General features: G+C 44.8%; 1 long non-coding RNA gene and 1 pseudogene across 1 annotated transcript in view; both read right to left on the bottom strand.

The window, feature by feature from the left end:
• LOC146200480 (uncharacterized) overlaps window positions 1-25,097 on the bottom strand; it is an 89,995-nt gene extending 64,898 nt beyond the window's left edge. The window contains exon 1 of the long non-coding RNA XR_014704830.1: window positions 24,887-25,097. This is a non-coding gene — a long non-coding RNA (uncharacterized LOC146200480). The remainder of the gene's footprint in view (window positions 1-24,886) is intronic.
• On the bottom strand, window positions 1,773-15,581 carry LOC146200481 (uncharacterized; annotated as a pseudogene).
• Window positions 25,098-25,473: the final 376 nt, after the last annotated feature.

The raw sequence follows: 25,473 nt of genomic DNA, 5'->3' as shown, positions 1-25,473 counted from the left end.
TCCTGCCTGTTTTTTCCCTACCTTGGCATTGAAGTCGCCCATTAGTACAGTATACTGCGTCTTTACTTTTCGCATTGCCGATTCTACATCTTCATAGAAGCTTTGAACTGCCTGGTCATCATAACTACATGTAGGTGCATAGGCCTGTACAACCTTCAGTTTATACCGCTTATTAAGCCTAATTACGATGCCTGCAACCCTCTAATTAATGCTATAGAATTCATCTATATTACCCGCTATATACTTATTGACAAGAAAACCTACCCCAAGTTGTCGCCTCTCTGGTAAACCTCGATAACACAGTACATGCCCATCCTTCAATACAGTATATGCCTCATTCGGCCTCCTAACCTCACTAAGCCCTATGACATCCCATTTCATGCCCTCTAGTTCCTCTAACAGCACTGCTAAACTAGCTTCACTAGCAAGGGTTCTAGCATTAAACGTTGCCAGGGTCAGTTTCCAATGGCGGCCTGTCCAGCGGAGCCAGGCTTTCTTAGCACCCCCTGCTGCGTCACAGGTCTGACCGCCGCCGTGGTCAGTTGTTCCGCAGCCGCTGGTGACTGAGGGCCGGGGTTTTATGGAGCTTATCATAGGAGGTTGTGGCCAATTACTGCACCAGGGTGGCCAACTCCTGTTCTGGTGAGGGAGTGCGTTGCCGGAGGTGTTCACCGGCATCAGGTCGCACCCCAAACCTGTATATGCAATTCCATCGACACGCGGACTTTTTTTTTTTTTTCATCCGGTGGAGAATTGCGCGGCACCGGGATTTGAACCCCGGTCCTCTTGCATGCGAGGCGGATGTTCTACCGCTACGCCACCGCTGCCCTCCAGCTCCACTACTGCTCCACATAAGGTTCCTTGTAGATTGTAAGCGGGATGCGATGATCGGTATTTTTGTCTTGCCGCCGGTCGTTGCTGACGCAGATCTGCTTGTGATCAACTTAGACCGGTAGTTGCATGCGCAAGAAGTTACCAAGCTCTTTTTGCACGCAAATGTTATGCTTGCACCGCTTCATGATCGCTGCATACCGGCTCGGTTCATAACGTGCGCGTAAAACAAAAGTTCGCGGCGCTTTGCGACAAAACCCGTCGAGGTGACGAACGTGCCCCTTCCAGAGTGGCTTGTTGTTGTTGTTGTGGCTGTAGGAAGAAAGAAAAGAAAATGCACGGGCCTACTACTGGCTCTGTAGCTGAGCCACCCCCGCTGCCTCGTGCGGACAGAAAAGAGAGTTGAGAAGAAAGAAAATGTAGAAGGAGAGAAAGACGCGCGCCGCAACAGCCGTCGTCCACCACCTAAGCGATGGCGAGTGCAATGACGGCCTACAACAGATAAAATTCGATAGCTGGCTAGCCCCCGCCGAAAGCGGCGTTGACCTACCGTCCCAGCACCATAAGGCCAGGAATAGCCACCCTTCGGCGAGTTGGTCGAACATTATTTTAAAACAGCGCTAGAGCAGGGACAGCGTTGTTTTGTCTAGCGCTGTTAAAAACAATAGTACGCCTTTCGTTCTGCGTGCCAAGATGGGAGCTAGCAGTAAACTAAGATCCTTGTTTAGACCAGTTAGTTCATGCTTCATGCTTCTAGAGGCAAGTAATTTATTCACTAACTCGATGGCTCAGTGCTGCAACCGAGCAGGCTGAATCGAAAGCCCAGCTGTATCACATGTAGTGCCCAATTATATACTGCACTCGGCAATTTTTTACGACTGCATGTGTTGTTGGAAATATATTCCTGATAGTTGAGTGATGCCATTGTATACACTCTACTTTCAAAGCAGGTGTTTCTGCATCCGCCTCATTCCAATGGAGGTCGAAGAGGACTGCTGCTGCTGCTGCCAAGAAATTAAGGAGATTATCAGAAAACAGAAGAATGCACAATGCATTACAGGTACAAAAAATTTAAAGATACCTGTCTCAACAGATTTGTGCTACAAGTGGCTCTTGCACAACAAGGTACCATGCTATCTGGAAAAGGTGACAAGAACTCCACACATAGGAGCGAAATCTGGTGTAGCTAGGAGAGTGTATGTACAATAATTTATTTTACTTTCCCTTCACTGGCAGTTGAGATATGCTGCATATCGGCAAGCACAAGAGGTGTATTCTGCCAAGTTGTGTCCGGGATACCACTCGAAAGAAATATCAGTCTCAAAACGAAGTCTATACAGGGTTCAAAAAATTTAAAGTTATGCTAAACATAGTGTTTGGCAATTACAGGTAAAGGAACTGAATGACTGCAGCTACTACTCTTGACGTTTGTACTCAATTTTGCATGCCTTACCGGTTGCCTTAACAATTTTTATGCATATAGTAAATATTTGGCACAAAGAAGAAAGTGTGAATGTGGAGCACACAATAGACCTCTACCTCTCTGCAAACAATGTGATGTCAAGGAGGCCCGTGACGATGGGGGCGCGCCGAAGGAAACCCGGCGTGGTGGGCAAAAGCGCTCCTTTCAGCCGGGTCTCCCTGCTGCAAGGAGCGGCAGGAAGCTGCCCGCTGCTGTGCAATTTTTACTTCAAATCTCGCGATAGCCATATCTGCATCCGGCACAATATGCGGCACTCCGTAGTACACGCACCTATTAGCAGTTGTTGCCTCGAAAAAGATGACAGTCTCGGCAACCATGCATGCAATTATTTTTGTTCAATGAACTGGCACGGCCGCTTGCGGACGACCTGAAGTCCTACCAAACGCTTGAAACTCATAGGCCGTAAGCATGCTGGAAAGCGGGTCAATGAAGGTATAATACAAGCATCATTTTCTTTTCTTTTTTTTTAATCTTCACAAAACTCACTGTGAGCCCCACGAAGCGTAGGCAGTTATAAGCGAAAACAGTAGCGAACGCGCGATGTTCGGCTAGACAAAGAAAAAAATTATTTCCGCCTAGTCGTGTAGTAGTGTCACCAAAACCGTGTTACAAGGAAGCTAGCAATAACACGCGAATGAGTCGCATGGTATGGAAAGTAACAAAGCGCGATTTGTACCACTAAATAATATTCATGCAAGACGGACAAATATTCATAAGGGCGCTTAAATGATTTCGCTTGGGACACGAGAGCTTTTGAACGAGCTATATAACGATTCCGAAAAGGGATGCTGTTGTATTTCTGCGATCATGCCGCTGGCATGACCTTGGGAGCCGTTTGGTGAGAGAGCTAGCTCCTTCATCATGGTCTACTGAACTGGAATAAATTCAATGCCGGGCAAGAATCTCTAAAGGGCTGCAATTGATCGCATGCCGCCTGGGCCTTTTAGAGTGCGATTGGCCAGCATTCAGCACGATTCGCTAGAACGGGCAATAAAGCAAACTAATATGTGCTTGTTCTTTTTCCCAGAATTACACGAACGCACTTGTATTCCAGAAAAAAGTGCTTACGGTCGAGAACAATGTCGAGGCCTGCCGGCGCACGACGTTTGTCGCTTGGCTCTTTGCACAGCTGAAAATCACATTTGGACCGCGTATAGAACGAAAGAAATATTTAATTGGCCATCTGCAATCGAATATCACATCACACCACGCGGTATCTCGACAGCGTAGCGAAAAACACAGCAAGTTGTCACCGGACGGGTGCAAATCCTTCACACCATGCCACCAGCAGTGGAATGTTTTGCCCACCATGAGGCGGCCGCCCCTTCGCCCCTCCTCCGATACATAATTCTTGACGTAGGCCAGGAGAGGTCTATTGGATACCTTTTATTTAACATCATTTTGGTATGTTCCAATACACACTCAAAATAAAGCATAGTGACTACTAGTAAGGAGTACTGAAACAACTTGTGCACAAAATGGAGCAGCACGCGGCAAAAAGCTTCTAAACCAGAGGTCTTGAAGTTTGTTGCTAGCTGTGGTAAGTCTCTCAGGAAGGCCTTGGAAGTTGTTACTTCCTTCAGCTTCTGTAAAGCCTTGCACTCTGAATGAAGAAGTATAGAAGCACAAGTTATTGTTCATTACAAAATGTACAACTCGTCATAAGCAAACAGTTCATGTTCTTGTATTATTCCTCTTAGGGTACAGGGTAGAGTGATAGAAAAATGATGGTACAGGATATGAAAGAGCACTGAACATTGGTAGAGGGGGAGCCTCAGTTCGAATATGGTGCCAGCGTTACGACAAGTGCTCCAGACCGAAGACAAGTCCACTTGTTGAAACACTTGTCAAAAGGTTGGCTCGCCTTGCCAACAGAGGCTCCCTCCACCCTTGTTCACTGCTCTTACATATGCACTTCGGGTAGTAACATTACATTTTTCAGTGCCATGCAAAGCAATATATCTGCTGCACTTATACTAATGGTCGTTAGACTGACTGTGTGGCTAGAAATATGGCTGTTGTTCAAGTGGCTACTTCTGAAATGTGAAAAAAAAAACTGCGGATACTACAGGAGATGCAATGACCCTGAAAAGTGACCAGAGGAATCATCAAATATTTGAACACAGTCCAAAATAGGACTTCTATTGAAAAAGTTGCCTAAACTTTTTGATATGGTCAGTCACAATACAGTCAAACTGTTATACTCGTTATAACGAAGTCTCATTTTGGGCGGAAATTTGTTCGTTATATCCGATATTCGTTGTAAAAGTACACACAAATTCCTACAAAAAAAATTCTGTTCATAAACCCAAGTAAAAGCTACCCTCAAATGAAAAGCAAAGAGCTGAAAAAAAAAGCTTTTTTTTTCTTTAAAGCGTGGTATAAGCACGCGAAACTTTACCTTTCATTTTGCACTGCCAAGCAAAAATGAGCACACAAATCGGGATTTAGGCCACGCAGAACTGATTTATTTAAAAAACGACGTAATCTTCATTGGGCAGCACTTCACACTATTCGATAGAATACATTTCTCAACGAAATCGACACTGTGCAGCGCTTTCCCAATGTCAGCTGATTTGGCCACAGGTAGGTTCTCAAGGTACCTTCTCAATTTCCTCGCCATATCGGCGGCCTCGGGGCTGCTGAGAGCTCGCTCTTCGCCTTCTTCTTCACTCTCATCGCTGCTCGTAGCATCATCTGTAGGAAGCAGCTGATCGACAATTTCTTGGTCGGTCAATTCGGGCGCCACAACCAAGTTGTCATCGGCAGCAATAAAGTCCTCGAACGATACATTCGGAACCGCCAGTTGACGCCATGTCGTCTCGTCGAAATTGTCCGCTTCACCTTCAGAATCGTGGGCGTCGTTGGGCTCAGTCTCGCTGGTGGATGGGGCTAGGCCAGCATCAACAAAGCAATTTCTTATTGTCGACTGTGCCACTTCGTTCCATGCACCGTACAGCATGTCCAGCGTAGTTTTGAGGTTTATGGCCGTTGATATGCCCCTGTCTATGTCAAATACGAGCTGCGTAACCAATCGCTTTCGGTAGCAGCATTTTAGTGAGCGAATGATGCCCCTGTCTAATGGCTGCAGCACTGAGGTCGAGTTTGGCAGCAAAAAAACTATGCGGACCGCTTCAAGTGGTACACACACCTTATGGGCAGAGCAGTTGTCCAATATAAGGAGCACTTTCCTGCGCTGCTCTGCCATGTCTTTGTCGAAGGCCTTCAGCCATGCTTCAAAGAGTGACGACATCATCCACGCCTTTTTGTTCGAGCGATAGTCCGCTTGGACACTCCGGGCGTTGCGCAGGCACCTGGGGCGAGCAGATTTACCAATAACAGTTAGCCGCCTTTTATCTGACCCATCCATGTTGACACAAACAACAACGGTGACGCGGTCTTTGCTTTTCTTGCCTCCTCGGCACAGTTCGTTCTTCGCAACGAGTGACCTTTCCGGGAGCAGCTTAAAAAAAAGCGCAGTCTCGTCCACGTTGTAGACATCGGCATCTCGTAGCCATCCAGTTGCATGCGGAAGCTTTCTGCCCACTTCTCGCAGTTCTCTACATCGACGGCTGCTTATTCGCCCGACAAGGTGTGGCAAACAGTCTGGTGGCGGTCTTTAAATCGCTGCAGCCAGCCACTGCTTGCATAGAAGTCATCGTGGCCTAAGACGCAAGCGATACTTCTTGCGTTCATTTGAAGCACGGCACCAGACACAGGCAGGTTGCGTGCTCTAACGTCCTTGAACCACGCGAAAAAGGCAGTGTACCTGCACTCAGCCACTCCCTTGGTTCAATGTCGCCATGGAGGCAGAATAAAAACATCTCATCTTCATGGCTTTAAATGTCTCCTATATGATTCAGAAGAGACTTACACTTTGGAGCAATTAGTTCTTTGTGGCCCTCGCTTGAGGCAGCTGACCAGTAGAGGTGGTTGCCAACGGCCTATGCCCATGTCATGACCTCTTTGCAGTCGCTGCTTTTGGCCGCAGAAAGCAATTTCTCGCGAACACCTGACATAAATATTAAAAAAGTGATCCACACATTCCTTGCAAGGATGCATAACAGAAGAAAACGTATTATAATCCGCCAATAGCCTGCATGGTACCCTTCATGACATGCCACACATTGAAATAATGTGTGATATCTACCTTCTCTTTTCGAAGAAAACATTTTATTTGGGCGTTTCGGTCGGTCATAATAGATGCTATTTGAACCTGGTTATCATAGAGAATTTCAAGGCCACATTTCAGGCCTTCCAGCTCCATGTGGCTACTTCCACCAACGTCATTGGACTGTAAATTGGGAAAAGATTGAGTACACAAGATAATTGTGCACCTCTGGGGACAGAAGAAAAGTGAAGTGACCATTTGCCGCTCAGAACTTTGTCCTTTTACTGCTAGCTCCATAAACAGCATGCTATAAAAAACATGCTCAAGTTGAAATGAACCTGCACAAGCTACAAATGTAATACTTCATGTTGCTCAAGTTTCAGAAAGGAGTATGTGCCGAACTTGGCGGTCAATCCAGATGAATCGGCCCGGCCCACACCAGCAAGTTTCACATCTTGCTCAGCGACCTTCGCAAGCACGACTTGTACTTTTTTCCACACCTTGAGAAAAATTCCAGGAGCAATAAGCACTTGTACTCAATTGCTTAAAATAACTTTATAAGAAATATGCTTACTGTCTCAATGGCAGGCTAGAGGTGAGAACATTCGATGTTAAAAAACGTCCTCTCTCCAAAAACGTGCGCATCGATAAAAGAAAGCATTGTAAGTGTAGCGGTTGGGTTGCGCCCACTGAACAGTACTTTTGAGGAAAGCTGTAAGATTATGACAGGCAGCTGTTGAACGCAATTTTGATTTTGCCATGAAGCAATGTGGCCTGACGTACAGACTGTATGTACACGGAAGAAAGTGCCTTTGCAGTCCACATGACATGTGCAAGGTTTAAAACATTTGCGGCACAAGCTAAACAACTCCTGAAGGCGCTTCTATTTAACTAAAATAATTATTTCATCCTCAGTGCTGTCATTGCAGTCCTGATTACAGTCCTCGCTGCAGTTTTCTTGATCAGAGTCGATACTCCTGGAAGAAATAGCAACCTCTCAGCTAAATTACATTGTACAATCAAACAAAAAACACGGACATTTACTGCAGCTAATCTGAAATTTGGCTCTGTAAGATTAGTAATCTTTATAAGCATTAATTGAACATACCCATGATCACAGTCATACAAGTTGGAGTAGTCATAATCATGGCTGAATGAGTTACCACTGTTATTGCCATAGTCACACAGCCCAACATCATCGTCTACACACAGTCTTCTCCACGTACGGGGGTGCAGAGCTCAACCTGAATGGCTGTGCTGATCATAGAGGCACCATACTGAATACCTGGGAAAACATTGAGGCGCATGCAGCAGTTATTGAAACCGAATGACTGACATCCGTTTCATTAAAACAGTAGTGCCCGCAAGCCCACTTTTTACTAAAATTAAAATTTTTGTAGTGTATGTATGAGCCAAACAGTTCTCTCAAATGTGACTATATTTATTTACTTTACAGAAAGAAACCATATGTCTGGGACATAATGGTACAGGCATACTAAAAGAATTAGAATAAACCTATAGAAACACCACAAGGCTTTGTGTGTGCTGCTTTTGACGTCATTCTTTTTTTCACTTTTGCTTGTGACGCTTTAGAACACTTTACTGGTATTTGTTGCATTAGAACTTTAACAGACTTGTCACAGCTATTACGAAAATTCGGTGCAGGGTCCTCAGCAGCATCTGCCACAGGAATTTGACTTGTTGCACAGTCCTGATCTGTATTGCTGTTTGGTGTGCATTCTTGACTGTCTGGTATGAAGCCTCCAACTGCGATGTCATTTTCTATGAATTCCTAATTTGCACTGTCGTCTGGTCTGCAGTCTTGATCTCGCAGCAGTTCGGTAAGACTCTGAAAGACATACCCTAAGCCATATGGCGCTATTGTTGCAAACAGAAGAAAGGTGTGCTTCCGTATGAGTAAAATCTTCTGGTTAATTTCATATACCATTTTGTTGACTGGCGAGTTATATGCAAAGTGTTTTTAAAATGTAAAAAAATTATTAGAAAAAAAGGTGACATACCTTATATTATTTTTAGCCCTGGGACTATGTTAGGGGATATGGCGAACATCAGTAAGAGGCAGGCTTCAATTCCTTCACTAAATAACCACATGTGTTAATGCATCTTTTATTTCTATATTACGTTGTATTTGCAGATTTGGAGGTCATCATACCAAGAAAAAGACCTCTTTAAAATATACACCCTGGCTGGCTACTTCACAGCTAACGCATCGCCAGCGGGCGCGTCCGACACAGATCGCTAAAAAGAAGTACGCGCATTGGGGCCGGACTGAAAGCGCCATGACTGCGTGCATTGTGTACTGTCGTGGCCCAGAATGCGTGTTGTAGGCCCGGTTGAGTTGACGGAGCAGGAACAAGGACGAGGCGGCTGGAAACGGGCTTTGAAGTGAGATGGGAAACTTTTATATACATATTTACATGGTAGCCTTGGTTAGTGGGTGACTGACTTGAGGAATAGTAGTGGGTGACTGACTTGAGGAATAGTCTCCGTTTTACGACACCCGACAAACACTGGTCGCCAGTTTTTATAGGGCTGTTTCCCTCTTGACCAGATGACAGGCAGGCCAGATTATGAGGGAGTGGCCTTGTCACCTCGCTCTCCCGAACTCTCATACACACGCACCAACACTGCTCGCAATCGCTGACACGCCCTTTTGACTGGTCCTGGCTTGAGGGTGAAGAAGTGGTCATCTAGACGGCGCAGATGGCGTCAGCAGGTTGTCGCCGCGCGTGTTTGCACCTGGGCTGGCTCATCGGTCCCGACGCAGCCGGGCGGCAGTCAACGAGGCAACCTAGCCGAAAGCTGTCCCCGTGGTCCACCACCGAGAGAAAGGGAAGAATGTACGCCCGCTCTCTGTACCGGTGCTCGAAACTTGAAGCGACCGGAACTGGGTCGTTTCTTCTTTGTCTGGTAATCGACTTGTTGGCGGGACGCCTGGAATGTTCGACACTTGAAGGGACCGGAATCGGGTCGTTTCCTCTCCTTTATCTGGTAGTCGACTTGTTTGCGGGACCCCTGGAATGCTCGACTCTTGAAGGTTGTTTCCTCTCCTTTGTCTAGTCATCGTTCTTAAGATCCGATGCGGCGGTCTCCGCAGCTCGTCCGATCACAATATTGCTGACGAGTCGGCTATCAGCCAGGCCGCAGTCCCGTGCGCCCGTATGCATGGCTCTCAAGTAATGCCAGCAGAGTGACGAAATCACAGGGTGGAGGAATTTACGTCAAAGCTAGGCTATGCGATTACACTAGGAGATGCCTATCAAAGTGATATTTGTGAGCCTTGCGACACGTCCTGCATTCTATAAATGAAAATGTGTTGTCGCGGGTATACTGTTTGGAGTAGGAGCCTAATTCTGCAAATACACCACACTACCTAAAGAGAAAATAAACATAATAACGGATGTATTTAAATACCGAAATAATTGAAGCAGTCTGCCTGTTTCCTGATGTTTGCCGTAGCCACTAAGATTGTCCCAGGGCTAAAATAAATTCAGTGCAAGTTACCATTCTCTTGAAAGTTTAGACCTGCTAGAGAAACGCGGTACGTATATTACATATGTTCCGTATCTGTATTCAGTTACACATCAGTACAGGAATAGACGTTAACTATTGGCATAGCTGAGAAGCCCGCCCGCACTCCTCTTTCACTTCCCTCTGGGAGGTTAGCAACGTTGAAGGGAAGCAGGCAAAGTAGATTACAGTCGTGCCTCGTTAATTCGACCCCCGATAATACGGACGACTCGAATTATGGACAGTTTTTCTGGGGACCAAACGTTTTCCCATGCATTTACGTCTCGTTAATATGAAAGCTCGCATTCCGGACAATCGACAAGGAGGGAATTTAGATACCATTAGGTTCCATGTATGTTTGTTGCGTTAATATGGAGAGTCATGAAAACCAAATCGATACACTGCTTCATAGATAATTTCCATTCCATTATTTTTTGTTGACTGGCACCCCATGAACGTATACAGTGCCAATTACTGATTAAGTGCCCTTTTAGATTTTGGTTTCGTATTTTATACTGCGAAGTTGCGTATTCGATGCGCGTTACGATTTTTTGTATTGCAGGAATTCACTTGAACAAAACCCTGACAGCAGCTTGCGCCCTGTAGAAAGTTGGATTCAGCAACTTTCAGCCGACTGAATGCTGATACGTAGAAAGGGTTATTGGAGAGGAAAAGTAGAAGTCAAGTCATTTATTAATGAAACGCCATCGAGAACAATATGTAAGAGCATCACAATACTTTCAGTTGCATCGCATATGAAGCGTTACGGTGACTCAGATACTGTTCTTGTTGCTCCTAATGTCAACTTCGCTGGCCTACTTTATGCTCTAAAGCAAACACTACCTCTAGCGTTTTTCATAAAAAAAACTAATCCGGTTATTACGGATGACTCGTTTTATGGACAGTTTTGCGAGTAAACCAAACTGTCCATATTAACGAGGTACGACTGTATTTCATTATTTCACACTAGTGTTTATGAATGTCTACTAAGCTGCGTTTTATTTATTTTGATTTTTAATTGCACCATGGATGCTAGAAGTTATGCTCCACTTTGCTGCCGTTCTCATTTCAGCGCCATTCATCTCACTACTTTCGAGAGTCTTGCATCTACGAAATTACGTGTCACACACTACATAGAACGCCGGTCCGCGCAGTCAAATTCTCACAGAGTTAGTATAAAAATGTTTACCTCAAACTTCCTCCATTTCGCGAAGTCTGGCTTCGATGGCAGTGACGAGCTCCTGTGCACAAATACAGACGGTACTCCACCGGGTTTCAGTCGAGCTGACTTTGTTGACAGGCCAAATGAACGCGTTATCGACAGGCTCTAGTGATAGTCTTGCTCACGAAAGTGGTCAGATTATAGTACTGTTGTCTTTGACGGCTTGAAATGCCTTCGCTTAACAGCTGTGGCCCACTTCACAGAAAGCTTCTTATTTTGCGGGAAATAATGAAAGATACATCGCCCCGCCCGTGTTCGTGGCGCCGAAGGCTGCTCAGAACGCCGACATGATGGGTCCACCGCTTCACTCGATGTTGTACACATTACTGTACCTCACAACAAACATAAAAAGGCACAAATACAGAAATACAGGGCTGCTCGAAGCAGCTTACGCAGCCACGCACGCAGAAAGGAGTAGGGTCGTGGAGGCCGCGAAATGACGGACACCAATGTTGACGTCACCACTCCGCGGTTTCCGGTTTCGGCTCGCATCGTCAAGGTCATCAGCAGCCCTTGGCGGACGACGGGGGGGGGGGGGGGGTACCACGCAATATTTAAACGGCGATTACGTCGCTCCTAAGTAACGAATCTGTAAAAACATTTCGCCCGCATGATTCATAAGGTCCCCACATCCACACGTAAGCAACTTAGTGAATTTAAAAAACACTACAGCTTCCCTGTAAGCCTGGATGGGCGTAGCCAAGCCTACCAGACAGATTGTTCCCAAAGTCCGACTCGAACGTTTTTGTAGCCGATGCACTAGCTGTAAATCATATGGTGTGTTCGCCGATTTGGTACGTCTTTTTGTCTCCTTGCTAATCTTCTTGCTCCATTTGACCGGCTTCTTTTCCGTCTCCATTCTTTTATCTGTCTCCCCGTCTCCTTCCTCCCCTCTGTCTTCTCCTTTTTGGAGTCTTTCGAATCTTCTTGCTCCATTTAACCGGCTTCTTCTACTTCTCCCACTTCTCTCTTCTTCTTTCCTCCTTCCCTTATTCCATGACATGGGGCAACTATAGTTACCATGGGTACGGTGCATGCGTAGTAGTGGTCAAAGACGCTCACTCGTAATGCGCCGGTGACTAGCCTAGCTTTCGATACAAAATGTTCACCTCTTCTTATTTTGTAGTTTGTGTTCGGGGTATCTTTAACATTGGAAAAGTAAATGGTATATAATCCCCCAGTGAACATTCGAACCTGTTCCCATATTGCCTTTGCAGTAAACGTACTGTTTATCGACGATACATATTTATGACATGTGGCTTTCTCTGTATTTCACGGTATGTATCGAGCTCTGACTAAAGCTTTTTTTAAGTCATCACGTTCTCTGGAGTAGGGTATCTAGGAAGGATGTTCCATGCTTTGTTTTGCTACGTTTTTGCTAATTTAGATGCCGCCGACCATGATACATTTTGTTTTTATCTTGTATGCATGAATTTTAGGGAGATGACTACCAAAGCCGCTGTATATTATGCATGTCACGAACCATTTATTTACCTCTTCTGTAGTTATTTCTCCGGAGTATTAAAGCAAAATTATTTTTTGGCTCATACTTGCGGCCACGGCCATGTCCGTGCATCTGGCTGATAATGATAACGAGAGTAAACGAGTTACTCAGTGTGCACCACAAACACTTCGGCTTTCGCATTTCTGCAGTGTAGATATCCCACAGTGCTCTTAGAATTTTTTCTTTTTCTAGCGCGTCATTCGGGGTACAAATTGGCAAACCTTGGAGGTGAAGTTTCCAGCGCCGTGGTCTCGTAGGGATGACGGGTGCCGAAGATAACTATAAAACTGTAGTTGAATGATCCTTTACCTTGGGATCATCTAAAACATCCCAATTAAAATCATTAAAAACAGATGGTGATACAAAGGCTAGATCAAGACAGTTGATGTTGCCCGAGCCGGAGCAGCAATATTTTCCCGTGCTAAATAATAAAGAGCACTGCAGAATCTACATTGAAGTAATGCGAAAGCACGAATGGTGCTGTTGGTTGCTTCAGGTTGCTTCAAGTTGCTTAATTCACTTCTGGTTTGCCCATTTCAGTCATTGGTACTTTTAAATTGCGCGCTAATTCCTTCTTATGCCCTTTTTCGGCTCTACTTCTAGTTGTGTGACGTCACATTCTTAATGTCACCTTAACTGACTGCTTTAATTAACTACTTTAGTATTAGATACATTCAAGTGGGGCGCCCAGCCATTGGCTAAAGAGACCATTTTCTCTCTTACTTTTACATTTTTGCCTCTGATTAATTAGCTAATTAATGTATTTACCTAAAAATTTTTTCGGACACAACAATACGTTGACCTCTATTGATTGACATCACTTATTAACCTCTACTACTTCTCAATTACACACAAATGCTGCGAACAATAACTTTTACATTGTTTGCCTTTAAATTATTACCTAAATAACTTATTTACGTATGCAAAACGCTTGGTCAGAAGTAAATTCATTGACGTCGCTGCTCCGCTGGCAGCAGGTGAAGCTAAAACAAGCAGTAATACATGTGTTGGTGCAACGCATAATTCTATTTGTAGCAAAAATTGCATGCGTTCGAAGACGATGACAAAACACATCAGCACTAGTAAATTGTGACATTTTGAGGTTTGTCAGCGAGAAAGCGGTACGTTGTAAACATGCGGGACACGGATAACCCTTCGTGATAGCCAGGAAAGAGATTCAGCGTGTTTAAAGGGCGATCGTTCAATTACGACTACAAATTCTACACCCTACAGAAATACACAAACTACAAAAGAGCAATCTCGACTACATAAGCAGAAATATAACCAGTACCACCGTATCCTGCCGTGCTGGAGTGGTTAAAGCGCGTGCTTGCTGGCTGAGAAGACCGAAGTTCGAATGACATATATTTTTTCTCTTTCCTTTTTCATTATTTTTCCTTTTTAAATGTAGTGGTGTTATTTTATAGCTCTGCATGCTTTTTCCAGCCTGGCGTCCAGTTTTTTTTTTCTGAAATAAGGGCCACGGACCATACAGGAATTTCCACAATGAGAGCTCCGCGCGGTTTCATTTCGGTTCAGCCTGTATCAATTAACCAGAAACCGGACGAACGCGTCATTTCTGGAACTGATACCGGGCAGAGTATTCCGCTTCTGAACAGAAGCCGGGCTGATAAAAGAAGCTCAACCAGACCCAGGTGAAAATGTCCTTATGGGATTCTTTAAGGTCCCAGTCCTTATGGTTTATTGGCCCATTCCCTGCAGCTGCTGGTACCATAAAGCTTGTGGGACCATAAAGCTTATGGGACCATAAGGCTTCAGGGACCAATAGCTTCCGGTCCCAGAACGGAGGCTGTGGGACTGAAAGGGCAATGAAACATGTCTTGTTTACATTTTCTGATGTTTGTTCACATTCCAACTTCCGTTTGGCCTTAAGAGCACCATGCATCTTTTCGCTCAGCACTCTGTTGATGTACTTGAATGTGGGGGTGACATCCTCGGCTTTCATTTTGCCCCTGTGTTTCAAGGTCTCTGCAAGAGAAAATGCGGGTGATAGCACAAATTAAAAAGGACACAATTTGCCATGGCTACCCTGAGTTGACATGCCTGCAACATATGTCCTCACTTTAAATATCTCATGAGACATAAGGAAATATCGCACTTGTTGGGGTGGTGCAGTGTTTAAGGCCCTCGAATACTGTGCCCAAGGATGTGGGATCGAATCCCGGCCTCGGCAGCCACTTTTCGATGGCGCCGAAAAGATAGGCACTCATGTGCTGTGTGATGTTAGTGCACATTAAACCCCAGGTGGTAGACATTTTTAGAGCCCTCCACTCGGTGTCTCTCAGCCTGAGTCGCTTTGAGATGTTAAATCCCAAAACGAAACCATAATTAAGCTTCTTATATACTTAAAGGGGCCCACAAACACCTCCCGAGCATTGCTCGCAAACTACCTGTGTCGCTAGTTTATGCTGCGATACACATCTGAACGTAATAAAACACGTCTACGCGCAGCACAGGTCCCGCAATCCTATTCGAAAGTTGGCGCTCTCTTTCCTTCCACTTCTGCGGTCCCTCGCATCCTCCGTGCAACGCGTGTACGTACACGCGTTTTCGAATGACTATTCGTCCGCTTATTTGCGACGTCACGCATCCATGAAACTACCACTCATGCCAAAATAATTGTAATACGCTTAACTTTCAGTTATCAGGAAAGAAAATTAGAATGTTTTGTAGACAGAAACATTTTTTGAAAGCTTTTTTCCTTTAACTTCCGGTGTCACGCGGGCACCGCGGTAACCACGGTAACCACGGCGCGGTCGCGCGCGGCGACTGACCTCGTTTCAGTTCCCTGCGGGGCGCTTTCCGCCTGTGTATGCTCTCGTTGCTTGTGTCTCCCATGCGAAATGGACTTCGAAATCGGCTTACCGGTCTCCAGCATTCGGTCGGTGTCTTAAACGCCGTGCCCCAGTACACCGCGCCGTACGTTGTGCAGCAAAATTTCGGAGGCAACCGCTCCGTTCCCGTGTCCACCAAACCAAAATACGCACCTCAGATCGAGTCAAGGTGACAACATACGCTGGTAAGTAATTTGTTTACTAGCCTGAATATAGCGCACAGATAAACGACGGTTTCACGGGTGCAATGAGTTAGTCATTGTTTTGATGTATCAATACTATGGCGGCTTTTAAAATCCTACCGCTTCAACTGCTGACTTGATTGCATCAAACTTGTTTTGTCGCGTAGTAAGTTTGTAGCGTATGAACTTTTGTCTTATAGTAAATTAGCTAAGACAACTGTGCCTGCCTGGCTCGGCCATGCGCGATGCGCGAACCCGTGGTATCATGTGCCGGCGTTGGCAGCTTTCGGCCCCGATACTGGCGCAGATTGCGGGTTCGCATTGTACGCAGCAGCAACGAATTAAGCACCCTTAACTAACTTACTGCGAGCAAATAAAAGTTACCGCAATATCAAAGCTCCGTCTGCAGTTTCACCACAAAGTACTGAGCGGTTAGGCCGGAGAGATACAAGACGCCGCGGTAAACACGTATTAGCATTCGCATGCTGTATCTGCACCTTGCAAGGTTTCACTACATGACGTGCAGTGATGAGGAGGCACCGAAGATACAAAGAAAACAAATTTATTTCGAGAGAAGGCCTACAGCATTTCTCTAGATCAGTCCTAGAGCATATTCCATTATGTCCTGAGGCAGTAAACAATTGACGTTATTAAAAAAAAAACTTCTCTCCGCAGCGAAGCGTTGTGCTTTCTTGGTCGCTCAGCAGTATCAATTACCGCTAAGAACACAGTATTATATCGCACACATAATAATAATAAGCGCAATTACACTGTTGACTTGTAAACTGTGGACCGGAGCAGCGAGCCTGTGAAAAGAGGGATGTGACATGGTCACTTGTGAAGTCGGCTCACTTTAATTACTTCCATTTACTTCCAGCTTGACCTCAAGAAGCAGAACAACTCTGATCGGCATAATTATTCGCTATGTAGCTTTACACACACCCTGAACCCACAGTTGCTCTGTCTTTCCTATTTTTTGTTTCAAGCGGCAGCTTTGAGGCAATACTTGAAGGGCCTGCGAGCGGTAGCACACCATATGGAGTTGCCGCAATAAGCAAACAGCAACATGTTTCGTTTGCACGTTTGCTTGGCCGCAGCCAGAAGCGAAACACAGAGACATGGGTACAAGACTGCACTCACTACGACAAAAAAAGTCATATAAAACTGCGCTCCAGTTATTGTTAGTCGCAGCAAACATATTGAAACAATTGTTTAGGCTCCAGCGGCCAATGCTGTGCCTCGCTGATGCCAGTCTGTTGAGCATTTGGGTTAAGTATACTGACAGTTGTGCTGTGCAATTGAATAGTCATGATGAAGCACAAATCTGTGCCTGTGTGCAGCAATTAGTTCTTCTTTTGACGGTCTTTCATAGGCATCAGTCATAAGATGGCGCTCTGAAGCTATGCTTGCAGCTGTGTCTCTGTGTGAAGAGCCCTGAGACCGTTTCTCCGTATCCTGGAGGAGCCTCTGGACGTACGCTGCGTGAAATAGTCATCGTGATTAAAACAGTTCACTTAGAGTTTTGTGTAATAGTATAAGTAAAACAAAGTTTTAACTTACAAAAAGTATGCTCCATTTTCACTGGAGCGGCACTGAAATGTCCTTTTCTTGATTTTTCCATTTTCACTTTCCAGCCGTTTTCTCCTTTCTTTTTATGTGCCTGGAGCTTAGAAGAATTTTCATTGAAGTGAATAACAGCCAGATGTGACCTAAAAAGAAGGTAAATATGAATGAATTTCTCATACTTTGGAAAAAAATGTGTTTCTTGTTGCCTACTAGCAAAATTATGCCAACTGGAGGCTACTATAAGAAACCATTATGCAATATATTCACATCACTGCAGCAGAGATTGCTTCTGTTTTAGCTTCTATATCCAGCGCCTTTATATCAAATTAAGAATGTGATGCAATGATCTTCAAGCAGCAAAATGAATGTATGACATGGGCTATACAACTTCATATCGTGGATCACCCGTGTTCTCCCTGCTGTTGTATTCTAGCGATCATCATTAGTCCAAGTGATGAAGTGAACCTTGAGCATTCTTTCAGTTTCAATACATTAGCTTCGGAACATTCGAGATGGTTCTAGAGGGGTCGAAAACTTGTTCTGATAACTTCCAGTTTTTTAAAAACTACCTTTGTCTTGGGACTGCACTAAGATGAGGAGCACAAAAGAGAGACGAGGTGTTTTTCCAGCCAGCCCTCCATGCTTGCCCTCAACTTTGTGTCATTGCAGTGTCTCAGCTCATGTCAGTTCTGTCTGTATGTATTCCTGGTGCACTGTTCTTTATCTCATCCCATCTGCATATTCTAATATAACAGCAATGACTTTCAATGAGCACCCTTGGTGGCCTGTGCAGTACGTCTATAGCCTCCTGTCTCACTTTTTCCATGGAAGGAGATTACAGAATGGCTAGTGCTACCATTCTACCAAATATGTTTTCACCATATTATATGAAGCATCTTTGAATGTCAGAAGTGTGCACTGCAGTCTCCTCTAAATGTATGATAACTACCTTTGACATGGAAGTGATCCAAGTTTCGAAAAGAAGGACACAAGATAAGTTCAGCTAATTTTACAGCAGTGTATTTACTATCAGGAGGGAAGGATTATGGCAGATGGCTCATAACGTGCATTGAGTGCCTACTTTATGCAGAAGTTAGGATTGAGTTACATGGTGGGCACTTTTTTTTGGTAGATGTCAGGGTCGACTCCTGTGAATCGCAATTGTAGGGTCTCATTTTAGCTGGCCTAATAACCTGAAAGCTCCAGATCAAGCACTGCACTAAGGAGACTGAAGTCAAGCCCAACTTCCATAAAATGAAGGCGCTAAATGCGTCCAGTAACACAGCAGCTTCCCCCTCCTCACACTAAAAAAACAAAAAAACCCCTTTGAACTCTTTTACTCTAAACCTCAGCACTAGACCATGAGAAAGACTGTTTTGAGGTGCTTGAAATTGGTCACAAAGCAATTTTTCAGCCCTCCAGGGCTATTCCATAGCACGAACTAAAAGCGATCTGCTTAGTTGCAAGTTCCAATGCGCTGCTTAGCAAGTTGAAGAATCAAAAGGAGCAAAAGAAAATGGAGCAAATGATATGAACTTCTGTTTTTCTTTTTCGCACTGTGTTCTATTTCCTATGGTAATTAAATTAAATTAAATTAAATTGGTTCACAGGAAGGGAAAGGCGCAGTAACTGTCACACTTGCTCTGTGGACACCCGAACCGCGCCGTAAGGGAAGGGAGGAAGGTGGGAATGAAAGTGGAAAGAGAGAAAGAGGAGCCGTAGTGGAGGGCTACGGAGTAATTTCGACCACCTGGGGATCTTTAACGTGCGCTGACATCGCACAGTACTCGACGCCACTTCGTTTCGCCTCCTCTGTTCCTTTTATAATGACAATAATATGTACATACATTAAAAGCTTCATGCAAGGACTTATTGTTTGCACATGCCATGCAGAAAAGCTGGACTATATAGACACACTGGAGTAAAAAATAATGTCTTAGCCTTCTCTTTCATTCAACAAACCTTACTTGCATCCCCCCATCCGAGTATGCAATTGATTTGGGAGCAAACTTGATGACAAAGTTGTGAAAAGATTCAAGGGAAGATGTTTGGGCTTTGGGAGACAGTTGTCGAGCGTCAATCAAAAACTGGGAGTTTTTCAGAATGGAGTTCAGCTTCTTGAAAGCACATGAATCTGTTAAAAATATATACATAAAAAATATATATAAATATTTGGCTGATGAGTTGCAGTGTTGGTGTGTGTTCTAGTCAATCATAGATGATGAACCTGCTTACAGCTGCTGCATTGCAGCTGAAAACAGTTATAGCATCATATTCTTAAAAAGACCCCAGGTCTTGTACTACTATATTACGGTGAAAAGAAATCTAAGAGATGTTGTCGAGCAAACATGCTACACTTAGTCTTCTTTAAAATTGTCAGTATAGGACAATATGGAAAATCCCATTGTATTTATGTTCCATTCTAGCATGTATAACCAAGCTGCCTCATTATTAAAATATCTTGCAGTCTCAGCACTCATATTTACATTATTTTGTTTCTTCACTTCATTGGGGGTTTCTTTCTCGGCTATGTCATATGTGAACTTGCTGTTATGTGCGGATGTGCACTTTTTCCGTGAAAATCTATTTGTATTACCTATCTCTTAAATTTATCATTGGTTGACAAATGCTACAAGTGTGAGCTGTGCACCTTCCAAACAACATCAAAGTGAAAACTTTACAAAAAAAAAAACCTATACAAAACAGATTACTTCTGCTTACCCATTTCCTGTTTGCAAGGAGCTAATGCAGGCATTTGCTGTATGGTCTATCATGGCCATCACGCTTATCGCATATGTGGTTCAACAGGCTGCACTACATGCTGATGATCAGGTCACCATTACCCTTGCCCAGGGCAGCAACATAGACTTGTGATTGTCTGGATCCATGGTTCTATTGCTTCACAGCCGTTTGACCTGCTCACAGCTTCCAACTTCTTAAATGCAGTATTGAATAATGTTATTACCATGTATTCGCCATAATTATTAAAGCAAGCAACTGCATGCATCTTTAGTAAAGCGCCAAGCATCAAAGTAGTGCTGTATGGGCGATTTGCTGCTCTTGCAATATGTCTGGATAGCTGGGTGGCGGTCTGTAGATAGATGAAATTAAAAACTCATTACATAATAATATATGTCAGCAAATGTATCTCTTCCCCAATAGTTTGCAACGATTAAACATTTTGTAATTCAATTGTTTGTATTATATAAGATTAATTTGATTCTTTTTATGTATAGACATGCAAGCAGCACTTGCCAAGGGCACTTTTGGTAAGGCTGAAAATAATTTTTCCTTATAATATGCAGAAATTGTCGCATTTTGTTAAAGACTGCACTGAGACTGGTTAAGTTGAGGCCAGGCCCCATGCTCGCACTATTGGGCACTGCAGCTGACTTCACACAGTTAATATGAATTGCAGCTTGCCAATTTTCGTATCGCAGCATTGCCTTACCTCTCCTATTCTTACCTTTTCCCATTGTAGAATATGGACAGTATGTATGATAACAACGTTGTACGTGCAGTACTTGGCGCTGTAGCCCGGAGAGTCGCAACGCCCATCTCCTGCGAGGTCGACTTCCATTCCATCCAGCTGGCTGATGATCTGCACCCGCTGTTCCTGGAAAAGCTGGGACAAAAATAAATGTGCATTTGTGAGCCACTTGTAACATTGTGCCGAACTGTGTCATTCGATCGTTGCACTACTGCATGCGCGCGCCGTTTTTTCTTTTTTTATTACGCAAGCTTACCATAAGGCATATTATAAGAACCCGTGCAAATTATTTTCGGTTAGGAACCGGAGAAGGCTCCTGCTCTTATTGCTGTCGGTGAGCCATTTGGAGAAGTCCTCTTCCCTTGTTGCGGTTTATCCACCCCCCCCCCCCTTTCTGCAGGAAAAATCTAGTTATGTATAACTCCTGTCTATGCGCCTGCCAAAACCAACTCTTACACTTCCGATCGGCAGCTGATCGCTTAGGGATAAAGAGGGACAACTTTGAGCGACTAAGCCAGTTCACCAGAGTGATAACGTTTCATTCGCGACCCCCCCCCCCCCCTCCTGCTGAAGGGTAAATCCTCTTGGCACTTTTTTTTCTGTTTCCATCTCTTCATTCCTGACAGTGTCCCTCCTTTATTCTTATCAACGCCCATCTCGGTTTTCACGTGGTTCTAATTCCTGGACGCCTCGGTTGGTGAACTTGGACGCGGCTCCATCCGCGCGACATTTCAGGGTGCGCTCTGTACAAACACCACACGGCGTAAAAATAAGAAAAAAAAAGGCTACAGGGCGGGAGTCATGCTGCGATAATAATCAGGCCTCGAACAGAGTTTGTTTACTTCCTGTCGGCGCGCACGTTCGCCGTTGCAGTCAGCTGACTCCGAACCGCGGCTGACAAGCTACGTACACCACAGCGCACAACTTCGCAGTCCCCTTCTCCTCATCCCCTTCCTTTTTTTTCTTTACAATCGATCGTTATCTTTCACGAAGGGGCATCGTATAGTCAAAAGCAAGAGGAGCCTAAACACGAAGGTTTCAAGGTTCGGGCAAGGTGCAGTTTCCCTCCGCAACGCCCAGAAGACCGCTCTCTGCGATCTCGATTCTGAATTTCTAGTCTTTCGCTAACATCTCATGCCCTTGCTGTTGTACGGATATTATGGAGCCTGAGCTCGAAAAGCGATTTCGGCGAATGAGTACCGAGATGGGACTCGACCCCCATAAGTACACGCCGTTGAAGAATGCGCTGCTGAACCCCGACGATTATAGTATACGGCTTATATGGGTGCATTGGTGCGTGGGGTAGACTAGCATAACATTAAAAAATAATAAAATCCCATCATAAGCTCACCACTGGTTTATTTTGAGCAGTGTAGTTCACAGTGATCATGACAAATCTTGCTATATGCATGCCACAACGCCGAGCAAGATCGACTGAGTTTAAAAAAACAAAAAAAAAACAATCCAAACTGTACGGTGATGACGCGTCTAAAGCTGATATTATCACAATATTTTCATTTTACACTTACTGGCAGGGTTGGAAGAAACAGCGTTGGTACCGCTCCTTCACGCAGACTCAGTCTTGTTGGGATCCCCATATCGCGAACCACATATCCGGGTAAAGAAAACGTAGATAAACGCTTTCTTCACCGATGCTGGCTATCCGATGAGCTGTAGCCACTGTTTCCGGAGGTTGGCGTTTTGAAGCACTTGATGCAGAATGTTTTTCCTGCCGTCACTAGCAATACCTTCGCAGCCAGGGACTGCACACTGTAACAACCTCCCGCTCATGTCCCGTCAACAACAATTCAGCGCTTCGATAACTGCCTTCGCGAACTCAAGAGAGCGACCAGTCTAGCCCAGAACTGTCCTGCACCCGTCGCGTACACGACGTAACACAAAATCTAAGGTGAGGTCAACGCCAGGGATGTATAGCGTGGCAACAAAACTTGCGAGTTGGGCCGAAGGGCCATGACGATGAAGCAGTCGACAAGAGGCCCCCGGCGGCGCTTCGGCAAGCAAGCGCGACAAAACGGAAGTTGCGGCGTGCGGCGCTAAGCAAAAAAAGTAAAAGCGCAGATGCGTCAGTTGTGACGTGTCAGTGGGCGAGGCCTTGGAGGAGGGCCAGCCTTTGCGCGCGCTAAAAAGTTGAAAAGAGGAGGAAAGCCGCGAAGTCGCAGATATTCAAAATTTATTTGCAAATAACTCTGCTTCCAAATGCCGCATTTAAAAAATTTTTGCATGAAGGTTATCTTACATCGACATTCTTTCACACTCTAGGCATAGGGAAACTGTATCGCTAAGGCTGTTTTGGGCCCCTTTAAGTTAAAACTGAGGCAACCGCGCTTTAAAACTTAGTAAGGAGCCATATTATGGCCTTGGGAGAAACATTTGGTCAATGATAGCAGTGCATAACATCCCTAGAAGTGCCAACCTGCAAAATGGAATGCTTGCAATGGTGTGTGTCAAGCCACCTGTCACGTTGCTCATTAGATGATTGCTTGACTTTATCCACCGTGTATCTATTTGCATGAATGGAAGCTCCTTGAAAGATCAAAGCATAGCAAAAATTTAAGTATGAAAAGGTCTTCATTGTGACTCTAGCACTGAAAAATGTTCTAGGAATATGCCGTATCTGAAAATGCTACTTTTTTTTTCTTCTGCAAAATATGCTGAAAATGGCCATGTACTATATTATGCAGGAAAGGAAGAGATAGAACATTCAGACTTTGTAGCTTCAACTACATTACAAAAAAAAGTCAACATTTCAATGATGTAAGCTGTACAGGCCAGAATAGCAAACGTGCACCACTAAAAAAAGGCCCATGAAACAGTGACGGACATAGCTCTAGCACTGTGGAATATCTAATACTTAGAATCTAATCCAAATTGAATGCGTGAACGGGTGGCTGACCAGAGATTTTGTGTTTTGGGGCTAGCATATCACAAACGCTCCTTGTAGCAAGGATTTCATCCCCTCATATGGCCCGTGCAGTAACCTTCACAAGTGCGGGCTTCTTGTTCTGCAGTATTTTAGCTGCCTGCATACCCTTTGCCTTTACACCATTCACAAGGTGAAATTGCAGAAAACAGTACATAAGAGATCTCTTATTGATATGTATAAATTTCTTTCAAATGACTAACTAAGTCAAGGTAAATATAGAAGTAATCAGTGAGCGTGCATGATGTGCGACATTTGCTATAAGCACTAACCACATGGGGCGGTGGGCTGAGGGCTGCCAAAGCATTGCCGCTAGTCGCAGTAGCTCAGGTTCTGGGTTTGTAGAACATTTTGCATGTCGCCCGGAAGCAGCTCCCGAAGCAGCCAATCGCAGGCGGCTTTGGGGTACACAAATTCCATTGTTTTTTTTTTTTTTTTTTTTTTTGCGAGAGCAATTTTTCCTAGTTCGGTTTGAGCAAAGAGGGTTTGAGTGAAGAACCTGCAGATGCTACTTCGTCTGATACGTGCAGATATAAGCGCATCGAGACAATTCAGTAAAAGCTTGGTAGGGTAGTAAACGAAAAAAAAAAGCTAGCATGGCTAGCTATTTTTAATTTTGCGAAAAGAGCAGGAGAAAGTCACTGCTTGCAATGCAGATCTGCATTGCAGTGTAGTAGCCCATCGTTGTGCTGTGATAATTTATTTTTAAACACGATGCGTTACAAAAACTTTCATCAGTGCTTTATCGTACTTCATGCTGTTTATTGTTAGAAACGGGGTATAGCGTAACTGTACTCCCTCTGACCGAACGGCGAGGCGGCGGTAACAAAGCAACGCTGAAAACGCACACCTGTGATAATCGGCATGCGGTGACAAATCCGAGGCAGCAACAATCAGGCAACGGAGATAAGCTTTTACGGGCAGCATGAAAAGCCAAACATACCTAACAATAATAAGGCCCATTTCAAATTTCGGGACAACAAACGTGACCTCATTAAGATATTTCGCTAATTTTGATCAACGGCGGTCATCACTACCGATTTGCACTGGCAGCCGTTGTGCCCGCTTGGGGAACGGTTCGTCTTTGTGCTGCTGGATTTCAGCCCAACCTTGCCGTACCTTCCACAACTGAAGGAGCACAAAAGAAGCGAAAAACATTTTTTTACTTACCCAACGATCACCGCTTCTAGACCTTGTAGAAATCTCTTCACATTTTTAAGTCTTGCCAGTTGTCAGACCGCCAAGTCCGTTCAAATTTCCCTAGACGCTTCGGAAGTAATGCCCTAAAATCATTCATACTAACGACGATGCTTAAATTGTGTTAAAACCGCAAAATACGAGCCGCGTACCGCGTTCACAAAAACATGCCGCCGTTATGAACCGCCGCCATGCTTCAGGTACAGTGAACTGGAATATTTTCCAGTGAAGCGAGCGGAGGGGGCAGCGCCTTGCTACGCGCGTCATCGAGTGTGTCTCCTGAAGCGGCGGCGCTGTTGTCGACCACTCTTGAAGGCGGCCGGCGGCGACGGGTCAGAGCACGCACCACGGCGCTTCAGTTGTGCGCTGGCTTTTCGTTCAGTGTGGTTACATTGCACGAGTGTTTTGATGTGAGTGTATTAACAATGAGTGCAAAGCAACGGCTCAACCGCTGCTATGCCCCAGGGTGCAGCACAGGATACGCAAGAACAAAAAACGCGCGAAAGTTGTCGCTATTCAAGGTGCCTGCTGATCTTGAGCGCAGATCCACGTGGGAGAGG

This window comes from Amblyomma maculatum, chromosome 2 (assembly GCF_055883805.1).
Source record: "Amblyomma maculatum isolate TAMU_Amacu chromosome 2, ASM5588380v1, whole genome shotgun sequence".
Taxonomy (NCBI): domain Eukaryota; kingdom Metazoa; phylum Arthropoda; class Arachnida; order Ixodida; family Ixodidae; genus Amblyomma; species Amblyomma maculatum.
Note: the sequence above shows the minus strand (reverse complement) of the source record. Positions and strands in the feature narration are given on the sequence as shown.